This window comes from Theropithecus gelada, chromosome 5 (genome assembly GCF_003255815.1).
Source record: "Theropithecus gelada isolate Dixy chromosome 5, Tgel_1.0, whole genome shotgun sequence".
Taxonomy (NCBI): Eukaryota; Metazoa; Chordata; class Mammalia; order Primates; family Cercopithecidae; genus Theropithecus; species Theropithecus gelada.
This window is the reverse complement of record NC_037672.1, coordinates 34,412,609-34,428,246: the sequence shown is the minus strand read 5'-3', so window position 1 is coordinate 34,428,246 and position 15,638 is coordinate 34,412,609. Positions and strand designations below refer to the sequence as shown.

Sequence of the window (15,638 nt, the reverse complement as noted above, 5' to 3'; positions counted from 1 at the left end):
GTATCCCTAATCTGAAAATCCAAAACCTGAAATGTTCCAATGTCTAGAACTTTGGGTGCTGATGTGATGCCCAAATAAAATGCTCATTGGAATATTTCAGATTGTGGATTTCCAATTAGGAATGCTGAACCAGAAAGTAAAATGCAAATATTCCAAAATCTTAAAAATCCAAAATTGGAAATATTTATCGTCCCAAGCATTTCAGGTAAAGAATATTCAATCTGTATTATTTCTATAAGCACAAGAAAGAAGAAAAATAAATAACATCATTATGCTATTGTCAAAGCAAAAATTGCACATGGCAAAGTTAAACAGGCTAAAAAAAATTTATTCAAGTTATTGAAGTGGCCTCGTTGTCTGGGGTGATACCTGAGGTTCATTGTCTCACAGCCACAGAAAACTAAGACACAGACACACAAAGAGTAGGTTCAGAGCGAAAGATTAATAGGTGAAAGAAGGAAAATAGGTCCCTGCAGCAGAGAGAAGGATTCCAAACAGGTTTCCTGGTTCATGGAAAAAATGCAGGGGTTTATAGATTAGATTGAGGAGGCGGGGTTGATTTATATAGGACATGAAAGATTGGTTGGACCAGGTGTGTCATTTGCTTAAGGTGCAAAAAAATAATTAGGGCTAGGTGTACCATTTGCATAGGGCACAAAAAGCAAGCTGGCCGCGCCCTCTCGACCCCCACCCCCACCAGCAATCTTTTATTATGCAGAGTAGTTCTCTACCTGGCCGGTGCATGTTGCCTGTTCCTTTACTGTACACGTGGTAACAAAGGAAAGGGAAGATGGAGCCTCTATGCTGAACATGCCTGGCCCTCAGCCCTTTTCTATTGGCACAGCTGCCAGCATTTGCCCCTTCTAGTTTGCTTAACCATGTTGGCGGCTTAAATTTCAGGCTATGCTTTGTTTAAAAAGAAATAATCTGGGGGCTACTTTTTGTTAAAAGGAAGGCTTTGCCAAGGACTGTCTTACCCTCACTATCTGCCTAAATAATTTCTTTCCACCTCTGCGTCACTATAACACTTGGGTGAGAGACTAAACTCAACTTCACCAAAATAAAAGGAAGAATAGTTTTTAAGCTCTAGGTGAACTAACAGGAAAGAACTGAAGAAATTACAGGGAAGGTTGATTAAGGGAATATGAGGGGCACATAGTTATTACTGAGTTTGCAAATGCTTTTGTCCCCATGAGGCCATTTGTGTTTGCTAATCAATGCCCGTTTAAGTTAGGCTTCTACTCTCCCCAGACTGGGAGGTTGGGGTGATTCCTTCCTTAATAACAACACTTCAAAGCGATGGCTCCCAAATCTTTGAGAAAGTGCTGCGTTGTAAAACTGGCAAGAGGCTTTTAAAAAGATGTATCTCTTGGCCAAGCGTGGTGGCTCACGCCTGTCATCCCAGCACTTTGGGAGGCCGAGGCGGGCAGATCATGAGGACAGGATATTGAGACCATCCTGGCCAATATGGTGAAACCCTGTCTTTACTAAAAATACAAAAATTAGCTGGGCGTAGTGGCGTGCACCTGCAGTCCCAGCTACTCAGGAGGCGGAGGCAGGAGAATCACTTGAATCCGGGAGGCGGGTTTGCAGTGAGCTGAGATCAGGCCACTGAACTCCAGTTCTGTCTCAAAAAACAAAAAACAAAAAACAAAAAACTGTATATCTTAAAGGGATAGAGTAAGAATTTGAAATTGTAAGTTTTCCAAAGTCAACGGACAATTGAAAGGGAAATCAGGGTCAACAGGTAAGAAAAATGTTGTCTTAAGTTTAATTTAGGGAAACTTTAAGGCCCGTTTGATAACTATGTTTATGTGGTTTTATGAAGCTTAATAGGTTAACTTTTTTTTTTTTTTTGTAGTAGGTTCAGAGCATCTACAACTCAAGAGGTTATGACATATTATGCTGAATTTCCTACTAAGTTAATGACTATACATTTGCAAATTTCTCATGATCCCACACCTGAAAACAATATTCATTGCTCCAGGTTTTATTTGCCGTTATAAAAAACACTTACAGTTTTTCTTTCTTTTTTAAGATATTTATTTATTTATTTTCTTTCCAACTTTTTTTTGTGTGTACTTTAAGTTCTAGGGTACATGCGCACAATGTGCAGGTTTGTTACATATGTATACATGTGCCATGTTGGTGTGCTGCCTTAAATCTGTGCCATGGTGGTTTGTCGCACAAATCATCCCATCATCTAGGTATTAAGCTCAGCATCCATTAGCTATTCTTCCTGATGCTCTCCCTGCTCCCACCCTTCCGCCCTCCAACAGTCCCCAGTGTATATTGTTCCCCTCCGTGTCCATGTGTTCTCTTCATTTAGCTCCCACTTATAAGTGAGAACATGCAGTATTTGGTTTTCTGTTCCTATGTTAGTTTGCTGAGGATAATGGCTTCCAGCTCCATCCATGTTTCTGTAAAAGACATAATCTCTCTCTTTTTTTTTTTTTTTTTTTGAGAAGGAGTCTCACTTTGTCGCCCAGGCTGGAGAGCAGTGGCTCCATCTCGGCTCACTGCAAGCTCCGCCTCCCGGGTTCACGCCATTCTCCTGCCTCAGCCTCCCAGTAGCTGGGACTACAGGCGCCCGCTGCCACGCCCGGCTAATTTTTTGTATTTTTAGTAGAGATGGGGTTTCACCGTGTTAGCCAGGATGGTCTGGGTCTCCTGACCTCGTGATCCGCCCGTCTCGGCCTCCCAAAGTGCTGGGATTACAGGCGTGAGCCACCGCGCCCGGCCAAAAGACATAATCTCATTCCTTTTTATGGCAGGAGAGTATTCCATGGTGCATAGGCAGCACATTTTCTCTATCCAGTCTGTCGTTGATGGGCATTTAGGTTGATTCCATGTCTTTGCTATTGTGAATAGTGCTGCAGTGAACATACGTGTTAATGTTAATAGAATAATTTCTATTCCTTTGGGTATATATCCAGTAATAGGATTGTTGGGTCAAAGGTTTTTTTTTTTTTTTTTTTTTTCTGCCTCTAGGTCTTTGAGGAATTGCCACAGTGTCTTCCACAATGGTTGAACTAATTTACACTCCCGCCAACAGTGTAAAAGTTTTGCTTTTGCTCCACAACCTTGCCAGCATCTGTTGTTTTTTGACTTTTTGATAATAGCCATTCTGAATGATGTGAGATGGTAGCTCATTGTGGTTTTGATTTGCATTTCTCTAATGATCAGAGATGTTGAGCTCTTTTTCATGTTTGTTGGCTGCATATATGCCTTCTTTTGAGAAGTGTCTATTCATGTCCCTTGCCAACGTTTTAATGGGGTTGTTTGTTTTGTTTCTTGTACATTTGTTTAAGTTTCTTGTAGATGCTGGTAGTTAGACCTTTGTCAGATAGATAGATTGCAAAAATTTTCTCCCATTTGGTAGATTTTCTATTCACTCTGATGATTGTTTCTTTTGCTGTGCACAAGCTCTTTGGTTTAATAAGATCCACTTTGCTAATTTTTGCTTTTGTTGCAATTGCTTTTGGCATTTTTGTCATGAAATTTTTGCCTGTGCCTATGTCCTGAATTGTATTACCTAGATTTTTCTCCTAGGTTTTTTTATAGTTTTGGATTTTACATTTAAGTTTTTAAAATCTATCTTGAGTTGATTTTTGTATATAGTGTAAGTGGTCCAGTTTTAATTTTCTGAATATGACTAGTCAGTTCTCCCAGCATCATTTATTACACAAAGAATCCTTTCCCTATTGCTTGTTTTTGTCAGGTTTGTTGAAGATTAGATGGTTGTAGGTGTGTGGTCTTATTTCTGGGTCCTCTATTCTGTTCCATTGCTCTGTGTGACTGTTTCTGTACCTGTACCATGCTGTTTTAGGTTTTAGTTACTGTAGCCTTATAGTATAGTTTGAAATCAGGTAATGTGATGCCTATAGCTATTTTTTTTTTTTTTTTTGCTTAGGATTGTCTTGGTGACTATACAAGCATACAAGCTCTTTTTTGGTTCCATATGAATTTTAAAATAGTTTTCTTTTTCTAATTCTGTGAAGAATGTCAATGGTAGTTTAATGAGAATAGCATGGAATCTATAAATTGTTTTGGGCTGTATATGGCCATTTTCATGATGTCGATTCTTCCTATGCATGAAAATGAAATGATTTTCCATTTGTTTGTGTCATCTCTAATTTTTTGAGCAGTTGATTGTAGTTCTTCTTGAAGAGGTCCTAAAATATGAAATGTTTCATGAATTTTGCATCATCCTTGCACAGGTGACATGCTAATCTTCTCTATATTGTTCCAATTTTAGTATACATACTGCTGAAGTGAGCACTATACAAGATTTTCTACAAACAATGCCACATATATAGGTAGTCACAAAATTCTATCTTGCATAGCCACATTTTCAAGATAATATTATTTCTTAATCATATGCTATCTCTTTCTACACCCAATGTATTTTATTTTAGTGAAAAATATTTTTAAAATGGGACTTGAAGGCTACAGTTGTAGGACACAATTGTATTTGTTTCTTAATTTTTCAGTATGATAGTTCTTATTTGTATGTGTTTATACAGTCATGAGCAGTATAACAATCATAGACCATATAAATGATGGTGGTCCCATAAGATTACAATAGAGCTAAAAAATTCCTATCACCTAGTGATGTCCTAGTCATCTTAATGTAATTGTGCAATGCATTACTCCCATATTTGTGGTGATGTTGGTGTAAACAATCCTACTACACTGCCAATTGTACAAAAGTATAGCTTGTACAATTACATACAATATATAGCATGTAATAATGTCATGAGATCCTTGGGGTGTTGCTTTTGCAGCCAGAAACCTCTGTGGCCAGTGGTGCCTTTGCCTGAGTTTTGCTAAGGCCTGTTTGGCTCATTTCATTCATTCTTCCTGGCAGGCTGTGTTCAGCTCATCCTACTGGCCTGGATGCCACACCTGCCAAGGGTGAGACAGGCGTGAAGCAAGGAGGGGTTTGTGAGTGAGCAAGTGTGGGGTCCAGCCACTGTGCATAGCCAGGCATATTGGCTTCAGTGGGGAGGGCCGCTCCAGGCACCAGCATAGGTATCAGTTCCCTGTAAGACTGTGTCTGGGCTGGGCATACCACAAGCAGCCTCCATGGCTGGCACTGGGGAACGTGGTGGCACCAAAAAGCTGGAAGATTCCAGAAATCACAGAGTCCCAAATAGGGTGTCACAACCCTGGGTCAGGGAACTACTAGGTCTGGGCTCCTCAAAGGGCCACAGCTCTTCTCTCCTTCTCTCTTCACTCCTTCTCATGACCTGCAACATGGCAAGCAAGGGGAGTGTTTCAGCCCTGTTTGTGTTATAGCTCTTTTAGCCCTGTCATTTGCTGTGTCCCAGTTCCAGGAAGAATGAGGTACACGAAAAAGTGTAGGGTGAGCAAGGCAAAGAGGTGCTTTATTGACAGAGCAGCTCAAAGGAGACCCACAGTGGGTAGTTCCTCTCCACAGGCAAGTCATCTCAATGAGTGTCCACCTCTCAGCAGAGGGGAGATCTACAGTGATTAGCTCCTCTTTATAGGTAGGTCCTCCCAACATCCCTTTAGCTCTGGGCAGATTAGGCAGAGAGGAGACCCACAGTGGGTAGGTCCTCTCCACAGGCAGGACGTCCTAACTTCTGTTCAGCTCTCAGCAGAGAGGGGTTTTATGGGCTTCAGAGAGGAGGAAGTGTGTGTGATTGGTCCATGAATAGCCATGGGTGGGCCTGGAAAAAGCACCATATGTTCTCACTCCTGTCCATGGAATTGGCAGCCTGTACCAGGCCTGAAGGTGGGGCTTCACTGGGAAACCACCCCTTTCTACCCAGGAGCCTGTCAGCCTCTTGCTGCCATCAGCGTGCCATCCACAGAGTCCAGGCTGTTCAGGCCAAGGGATGCCTGCAGGTCCGTGCTGAGCCATCCTTAGTACCCCCCTCAGACTCTCTCCTGTGCTGTCAGGGCCCAAAGTCTGGAGGGGGCCAGGGCAGCAGAGAGCTGTCACATCAGCACCACCCTGAGCACAGGCACAACTGGATGGGTTGTGACAGTGTCTGAGCTGAGCCTCAACTTTGCTCCAAAATCAAAGTGGAGGACAGGAGTAAGGGGAGTCCAGGCAGCGGGGGCAGGCCCTTCTGAGCCTGCAGGAGTGGGGGACTTCCCAGAGAGCACAGGGATGCCCAGATCTGCAGCTATGGCTGGGCAGCTGCATCTGCACCCAGGAGCGCAAGGCACCCACCCCTCCAACTTGGAAGCAGGCAAAGTTTCTCCCTGTTCCCAGCTCTTGCTGGCTCTGTGGAGCACACAGCCCTGGCCACGCCTCCTTCACTGCAGCCAGTGTCATGGGAGTGACCACTGCAGGTGGGCCGCTGCTTCCATCAATACTGATAATAATTGACTATGTTACTGGTTTATGTATTTACTATATTATACTTTTCATCATCATTTTTAAGTGTATGCTTTCTACCTATAAAAAAGTTTACTGTAAAAATAGTTTGCTGTGTTATGTTGGCAGCAGCCGCATACATCTCATTTATGGTGTAACTTGATTGCTTCATTTTCTCTTGTGCTTGGTTTAATCTTGTGTTGTTTTGTTCATCATGATCCACAGGCATACAAAATCCACGTGTAATGTTGTCAATAGGTGAGTGTTGTCAATAAGTGATTGGGTAACAAAATTAAAAGTGATTAGGGACTACAAAAGTGGAAAGTCAGGGGTGGTTATTGCTCATCAGTCTCATCTTGTCACAGCTTCAATTATGAAGAACAAGAACAAAGTGATAGAAGGTGTTTAAGAATCTGCTTGATCAAGTCAGGAGTTCTAGAGCAGCCTGACCAACATGGTGAAACCCCTTCTCTACTAAAAGTACAAAAATTAGCCAGGCATGGTGGTGCATGCCTGTAATCTCAGCTACTCAGGAGTCTGAGGCAGGAGAATTGCTTGAACCTGGGAGGCGGAGGTTGCAGCGAGCAGAGATCGAGCCACTGCACTCCAGCCTGGACAACAGGGCAAGACTTTGTCTCAAAAAAGAAAAAAAACAAAAAAACAAAAAAACAAAAAACCAGAATCTGCTTGATTGTAGGCAAAGAAACTTACAAAACTTTGAGAATGATTTAGGTTAGATATAGAGAAACTTCTCATGACCTGGATTTAAAAGCAGACACAGAAGTGTATGCTTTTCAGTATTGTGACAATCACAGCCAATGCAAAAAGTTTGTTTGCAACAGTGAAATAAAAGATTGAACCTATTTCACAGGTTCTAGCTTGGATGCAAGCTTACTTATATGTATTCTTTCAAATTTTATTATTAGTATCTTATTTATTTGAGACAGGTTCTCACTCTGTCCTCCAGGCTGGATTACAGTGTCACACACATGACTCCCTGCAGCCTTGAGCTCCTGGGACCAAGTGATCCTCCCACCTCAGGCTCCCAATATTCTTGATTCTGGTTTTTTTTGGATTTCTCTTGCTATCTCTCCAGCTAACAATATAGTTGAAAATAATTGTTAATATATATCTTATGAAGCATGTTCAAATATAAGATAAGTGTTATCCTAGAACTTATCTTCAGATATCTGGTCTGTCATATTTTCAGAAACTGATAACTTGTTTTTATGTAAAACAGTGTTCTATTTTACTAGGACCAGAATATTTCACTCACTCGATTATATTTCTGGTCTTCAGAACCAATTAATGGAATCAAAACTGATTTGGAAACATAAATTGATTTATGAATCTGATTTATGCCATGCCAATTCGGATTTCTTAAATATAGAGTCTGTGGATTTTCTTCTCCTTCAAATAATATAGATTATTCTAGCTGTTCATGTTAGAAAGCCCTAAGTAATCTAATATATTAAAATATTTTATTGTGTTATATTCCACCCCTAGATAACACAAAAAGTGTAACTAGGAGATAGTAAAACTATGGTATTTCCACTAGTTAATGAAAATTATTGGCATAAAGGTCTTTTCTAGGTTACTGTTTTATCTCTAACATTTAACTCAGAATAAATCCAAATTCAGAGCTAAGCTTTTATTTTTAGAGCAAAATATCTTTTTAAAAATGTACTACATTACTTTTCCCAACTTTAAAATATACCTTTTTGAGAAATGTTATAGAGGAGCTCTTAAACATAATGATACCAAAAAGTGGCAAATACCTTGTAATGCAAACAAAATAACAAATTTGATCTATCATTCAATCAAGTTAAATGTTTTCTCTATGCAAATATTATCAAATTTTAATTATTTAAAGAAATAATCAAAATATGCAGTCAAGATGTAGGAGAAATGTATTATTGAGGTGTGTTGGGCAGTTAGTTAATTTAAAAAATCATATATTATCTGAATAATGTGATTTGGGGATTTTTTTGGTTTTGTTTTTTTTTGAGTCGGAGTCTCGCTCTGTGGCCCAGGCTGGAGTGCAGTGGCCGGATCTCAGCTCACTGCAAGCTCCGCCTCCCAGGTTCATGCCATTCTCCTGCCTCAGCCTCCCGAGTAGCTGCGCCCACCACCTCGCCCGGCTAGTTTTTTGTATTTTTTAGGAGAGACGGGGTTTCACCGTGTTAGCCAGGATGGTCTCGATCTCCTGACCTCGTGATCCACCCGTTTCGGCCTCCCAAAGTGCTGGGATTACAGGCTTGAGCCACCGCGCCCGGCGATTTGGGGATTTTTAAAGTTTTTTTTAAAAATTGCAATTTGTGGGGTTTTGGTATTATTCTCAACAGCTTTAACAAAAATCCTTTCACCTTTTTCCATTTCCAAATTGTGTTTCAGCTACTTTAATAGCATAATTAATTGGCAAACTTGAGTATAGCTGTGACTTTTGAGTAAACAAGGTCACAAATTTGTATTCTAGTACAGTACTTTTGTCTTTGTACTTTTAATGGAACAAATTAATGATATTCCTTTGGATCAATGTATTGTAATCATTTCTGTAATACTGTAAATTTTTGAGTACTCAAGATTTAATAGTAAATTCATTAATCTTACATAATTGACTCATTTGCATAAATATCTATTTTGTATAACAATTATCCTTACAAACTGCACTGTTTAAAGTGGAAACTCATGCTCAAGTTTTCTGTACTACGTAGAGACACTACTATATTTCCATACAGTATTTATGAAGATTGACTGCATGTTCAACTTGACTGGGCCACAGGGTGCTCAGATATTTGGTCAAACATTTTTTCTGGGTATTTTGAAAAGGATGTGTTTGGGTGAGATTTATATTTAAATCAGTAGACTGAGTAAAGCAGATTGCCTTCCATAATGCAGGTGGACCTCATCCAATTAGTTGAAGTTCTGAATAAAACAAAACTGCCGTCCCTCCCCTGAGTGAGAGATAATTTTTCCTGTTGATGGTGTTTCAATTGGAACATCGGCTTCTTTTCCTGCCTTCACACTTGAACTAAAACATTGGCTCTCCCCGGGTCTTGAACTCGCCAGGCTTCCGATTAGATCTATACTTTTAGGTCTCTTGGTTCTCAGACCTTTAGATGCTGACTGGAACTAAACTATAGCTCCTCTAGATCTCTAGCTAACTGATTCACACTGCAGGATTTGGTACTTGCCAGACTTTATAATTGTGTATGCCAGTTGCTTATAATAAATCTCTCTATACATATGTGTGTATGTGTGTGTATTCTATTGGTTCTTTTTCTCTGGAGAACCCTGACTAATACAAAGTTATAAATATTTCAATTGGAAAAAAAAATAGGTAAGTGACTTCATTATATATATTTGTTTTGGTGGGGGAAAAAAGATGGCATCACAAACAACTGAAGGCAAATTTTTTTGACTGTAATTCAAGATAAGGGAAAAATTTTTAAATGTTGTCTTTACATGCTGTGTTTTTTCCTTGAAAGAGTTTCTGTTAATGACATATATTAAAAACTAATATATATTTCTACATTTATATTGTACATTTAATAAAATGTACAAATAAACCACTAACTTCAGATAATACATTATCTTATAATCTTTTATGCATTTAACTTATGAAAGCATTAGATTTTGCATTGTTATGCTGAAATACAGACATTTTGACTTTATTGGGTCATTTTCATAATTTTTTGATAACTGTATAATTAAGCAAAGGCATATTCCAAAATGTAGCTCTTTATATTATGTAAAATACAAAAAAAAAAAGCTAAGTCGTTTAAAAGAGAGTAAAAAAGAGTAAAACTATGAATGAAGCTTTTATACATATGCTTGTTATAAATATACTACAAAATATAAATAAAATAAATAAGAGCACTTACGAAGAAATTAAAATTTAAGCAGATATTACTGAAAACATACTTGAGGAGTTTACATTAAAATGTTTACAAAAAGCAAACAATGCAAATGGTTACTCATTTTTAAAATGCTTTTTAAGTACTTGTTTTTTTAAAACTGGGACTATAAGTTAATCAGACAACACACAGTCCACATTTCTAGATACACAATTTAAAAAATGATTTTTCATTATGTGAAATCAAACAAACATACTATACTACGTTTGAAAAGCTTTTACAATCTTTAAGCTATTTTTCAGGCTTAACAAGACATCTCTACTGCCTAATTTGTTTAGAGTAAATATGTCTGCTAAAAAATTGAATACTTTCCTTCAAATCAGTTCTGTACTATCTGCAGATTATTATACATTCCTAAAACAATAACATTTTGAAATGCATGTAAATATTAAACTTCTTGAAATGGTCTTCAAAGTGCTAATTCTTGTCCTGATCTAGACGATCCTATTTTTTACCCACTGTGTTTGATTTTCTATATTGACAATTTCCAGGTTTACCTAGTGAAGAAAACCTCAGTTCTCTTTTCCTTATACACTTGATATTCATGCGATATCACCTGAATATTAATCTGTTCCTTCGTAACTAAAATATATAGCTACCATCATTCTGATTTGTTCTGAGGAAAGTACAGGCTATAAATAAGGTGATTAAGATGATTTGATTTTCAGTAAAGCTCTCTTCTTCCCTTGTATACTTGGATGTATTTCTTGCCATTCTGTTGCGTGAGCTTTGATTTCTTTTTCATCATGTTTTTCATCAAAATCTCTGCTACTAGCATCATCATTTTGATTTTGGGAACCTCTCTTCTTTTTCTGTTTTTTTTGTTTGTTTGTTTGTTTTTTTCGTTTTCAAAATCACTGTCATTACTGTCATTGCCTGACACTTTTACTTCATCTTTGTTTACTGCAGTTTCACTCTCAGTAACCCCATCTGCCTGATTCTGTAGATCCTATTTCACTGGAACAATGGCATGAGCGCTTATAATTTTTTTTTTTAATTTAGCAGTTTTCTTAGATACTTAGGATTCTATTTCCAACCTCTTCTTTGATTTGTTCTTGTCAGTATCAACTTGTCTATGTTATTCTGGTTATTTCTCTGCAGTGCAGGTAAGTTGCTCTTTCTCAAACGTCTGCCATTGCCTACCTTGAAAATTTAACCAATTCTGCATTGAGGAGTCTTCTGTGATACTATCTTCTTTCTCTACCATTTGCAATTTTTGGCTTACAATCGCATAAGAAAGTTTCTCAAGTATAGTTATACATATTCATATTGCTCATCTTCAAGGTCAATAGATTGGGATGATATGATTGTTTAGATTTCTATAAATTCTGTAGAGTTGCAATGTCATAATTTATTATTACAGTCCATTTCAACCACCCTCTTCAACAACAGTGAGTGGCAAAATGTCGATTGAAGAGCTGAAGCTACATGAGCAATCTCATAGCACAGCTTCATAAAGTTTCTAAGGATACCAAGTTTGAAACAAAAGGTTTGCTACTCAACTTTGGTTCATTTTTATTTTGGGGGGAGATTATATAATTTTTTTCCCGAGGTACTCCATGACATTATCTTAACATAAATTGTTGATGTTTTTCAAGCATCTAAGAATTTTAATCGCAGCCATATGAGACAGTTATAGAATTCTATTCTTCAAACTGGGTAGCTAATAGGGGCTTCATTGTTAAAGTTAATCATGTCTTATCAGCTATAGTATTAGAATATTATCACTTAGTATGCTAAGTAGATTGTTGTTATTTTGGGGCTCAAATTCAGCTAAACTTAAGAACAAAATATTACATCCTTACATTTTGATTTCGATGAACAAATTATATACAAATCTGTCTTATGGACATTAGGATCTGGTCTCCTCTTTAGCACATTGATATAACCAAGAACACGGACAAACTGAATAGATAGCCATAAATTTCAACATACATTGAGTAAAAACTAAAAATTATGTCTTTCTTATTGACTTTCAAAACTATCGAAGCACTGCTAAAGTTTATGGCTTGAGGACTTGCTATATCGTCAAATTCTTTCTGTTCTCAGGACTGTTCATCAGTTAAAGTAGTGTTAGCTTTGGCTGTCCTCATGAATATCATTTTATTTCATTGTTTTCTTGGATAGTATTTTGTAACAGCCATTATAATTTTTAAAAACTTTCTTTTACAGTTCTTTCTTTAAGCTAAAGCTTAAAATGTCATAAGACCGTCTTCTTGATATTATTTGTAATCTTTGTATGTAAGAAATGAAATCAGAAACTCTCTGGAAGTACACCTTAGTTTTTATCTTTAGAAATATTTTGGTAATGATGCCACACAGATCTTACCTACATTTTCTAATATTCTTTAGCTGGATTTTCTCAGTCTTCCGGTCAGGGTGTCTGATGGTGGCATGTCTGGACATGAGCTCACGAAGGAGGTGAAGAAGTCGTTCCTGCTGACATTGTATTGGAACTGCTTCCCCACCATGGCACCCCCCTTTTCTTTCTCATTCTTACCCCTCTTCCTGCATGATCCTGTGCACTGCTGCAGCTGCTCCCAGGATGCCAACCCTGTGGGATGTACCGCTGACTGCATGGTGCTGCTGTTGACATTTCTAGCTCACCTATTTCTCTTTTAATTTTATCTTTAATTTTAGGTTCAGGGGTACAAGTGCAGGTTTGTTATATGGGTAAACTTGTGTCACAGGGGTTTGTTGTGCAGATTATTTTGTCACCCAGCCTAGTACTGGGTGTACTAAGCCTAGTACCCAATAATTATTTTTTGATCCTCTCCCTCCACCCATCCTTTACCCTCAAGTAGGCCCCAGTGTCTGTTTTCCCCTCCATGTGTCCATGTCTTCTCATCATTTAGCTCCCACTTGTAAGTAGCTAAATAGTAGCTCACCTATTTCTAACATTCAGCTCAGGACCTTATTGTAAACGTTCTATTTGTGCCACAGCAGTGTTTCTCAAAATGTCCAATGTAAGTATCTTTGTCTCCTCGGATGCTCCCCCAAATATGCAGATTTCAAGAAATCAGATCAACTGGATCTGATCACTTAGAGTTGGGTCTACAATGTAAAAGTTTAATAAGACTTTCATAAAAAGCATGAGGAATGTTGTACTTGTGAGTGAAAACGTACTATGATCTGGTAAACTGAACGTAGTATGTTTTTGCGTTTAATGAGCAATGTGAGGCAGTTAAGCTGTTGAAAAGAGAGGGGAAGGTGAACTTAAGGCACAGAACAGAAAAGTGCTGCACTATTGTCTAAGTAATTTAGTTATGCACCTATTCAACAAATGTTTATCAAGTACCTATTATATTTTAGACTCAGCTCAAGGACCCAAGTATATTACCGTATGTGCTAGTGAATAAAATGAAAAGAATATTCTTCGTGGAACATGGAGTGAGCCTGAGGGGTGAGAAGATTAAGCAAAGAATTTTACAATTTCCTTCAAGTAGTTTGGTAAGTTGCACAGCAACATTTCTATCTATCTGTCATCTGTCTATCTATCTATCTATCTATCTATCTATCTATCTATCTATCTATCTAATTGTTTTTACCTGAGTATAAACTTCTGCTCCAAAACAAGAGAACTAGCCAATATCTAAGGGTTGCTGCTCACACCATCATTTCCCAAGGGAAACAGCAACATTGAAAACTGAAGTTTTTAGCTAGAATGACTCAGTCGTTTTTCTAGGAGATGTCTGAAGTATAACTCTAATGCTGTTTACAAAACTGAGATCACTATGTGTTGCTCTTAACCCAGGAACAGCAATAAAACACACAACACCAGTCAGGAGTTTAACCTGCCCTGGTGAGTGTGAGAGCCCACCAATACAACAGGTCAAGGGCAAATGAACAAACATGGCTTTTTTATTGTTCAGTGCTCCATTATGTATACATTTAAAATATTTTTAGTTGTTGAGGTACTGTTGATGTACAATAAAGTGTACAGTTTTACAATGATGTCTGTGTGAAACCACCATCACAATCAAAAATTTCCATCAATCCCAAATGTTTCCTCATGTTTCTTTGAAACTCATCTTCCCTTCATTATATCTCCAGATACCTGTATATATACACACACATACATATATATATACACACACACACACACATATATAATCTAAATGTCACTATATACTAGTTTGCATTTTCAAATATTTAATGCAAATGGAATCACACAGCCTGGCTTTCAAAAAAAGTGCAGCATAATGATTGTGAGAATTGTCCATGTTGTATGTATCAATAGTTTATTTATTTTATTGTGGTGAAAAAAGCACCATGAAAATATGGGTTTCTCAGTTCCACACAACATAAAATATAGCTTTTAACAAAGCTTTGAGGGGACATTATTGCTAACTGTGAGAACAACGTTACACAGCAGAAGTCTAGAACTTCCTCAGTTTACATAACTGAATAGTTTCTATTGCTATGTACTATTTTTTCTTCTAAAGTTTCTAATATTCCATTAAAATGTATCTTTAACTCCAGAAGATTAATTTGGGACTTTTAAGTTTTGATCTTTTGCTTCTGCCGTCTTCACACTAATGCTTTCCTTCACCTTCCTAAACAGATATAGTATACGTTTAATAGCTCTCTTAATTTTTTGGCTACTACCTCTATAATCTCCATCATTTTTGAATCTATTTCCAATAATTGATTTCTTTACCGTGAGTTAAATATACTTACGTTTTTGCATGTCTGCTATTTTTTTTATCAGATGCCAAACATTATGTCTGCATGATTGAATGCTGAATACTCAGTATACTTTTTATTATTATCGAACTTTGTTGTGGAATTTGGTTATGTGACTAGGAAATGCTTGATCCTTAGAGGTTTGTTATTAAGTTTTGCAGATACAACAAAGTCCAGGGCTACTTCCGTGCCACTACTAAGGCAATATCCTTCTCAGAACTTCACTTGATGCTTCTAGTATAGGAGATATTTCTACTCTTATAAGTACCTGAATTATTTGCAGGTCTTCTTGAGCTCTGAGGATTTCTCTACATGCTACTTTTTAGTGGTTGTTTCCCTGGCTCTGTTTCTTTTCATCCATGACCTATTCACTATTCAGCTAAAGACTTGAGAGGAACTCTCTTTGGATTTCCAGAGTTCTCTCTGCAGTTGTCTCCCCTTTGGTACTCTAGCATGCGATCTCTGGATGTCTGAGCTTATTGAGCTCTGAACTTCGTGTTCTCAACTCTGGGGAACCTCTGGCCTTTTCTAGTGTTTCTACTCTGCAGCAGTGTTACTGCTGCCTGTAATCTCTCTGTAATCGGTTAACTCAGCCAATTCTGTGGTTCATCCCAGGTACTTCCATTCTCTCAAGAGTAAGTGTCCTGTATTATCTATCGTCCACTATGTGAAAACTCTTGTTT

At 37.8% G+C, this 15,638-nt stretch overlaps 1 non-coding gene across 1 annotated transcript; it reads right to left on the bottom strand.

Annotated features, from left to right (window-relative positions):
• Positions 1-4,176: 4,176 nt before the first annotated feature.
• On the bottom strand, positions 4,177-4,282 carry LOC112625536. The gene has a single exon (XR_003119630.1). It is a non-coding gene; the product is annotated as a U6 spliceosomal RNA (small nuclear RNA).
• Positions 4,283-15,638: the final 11,356 nt, after the last annotated feature.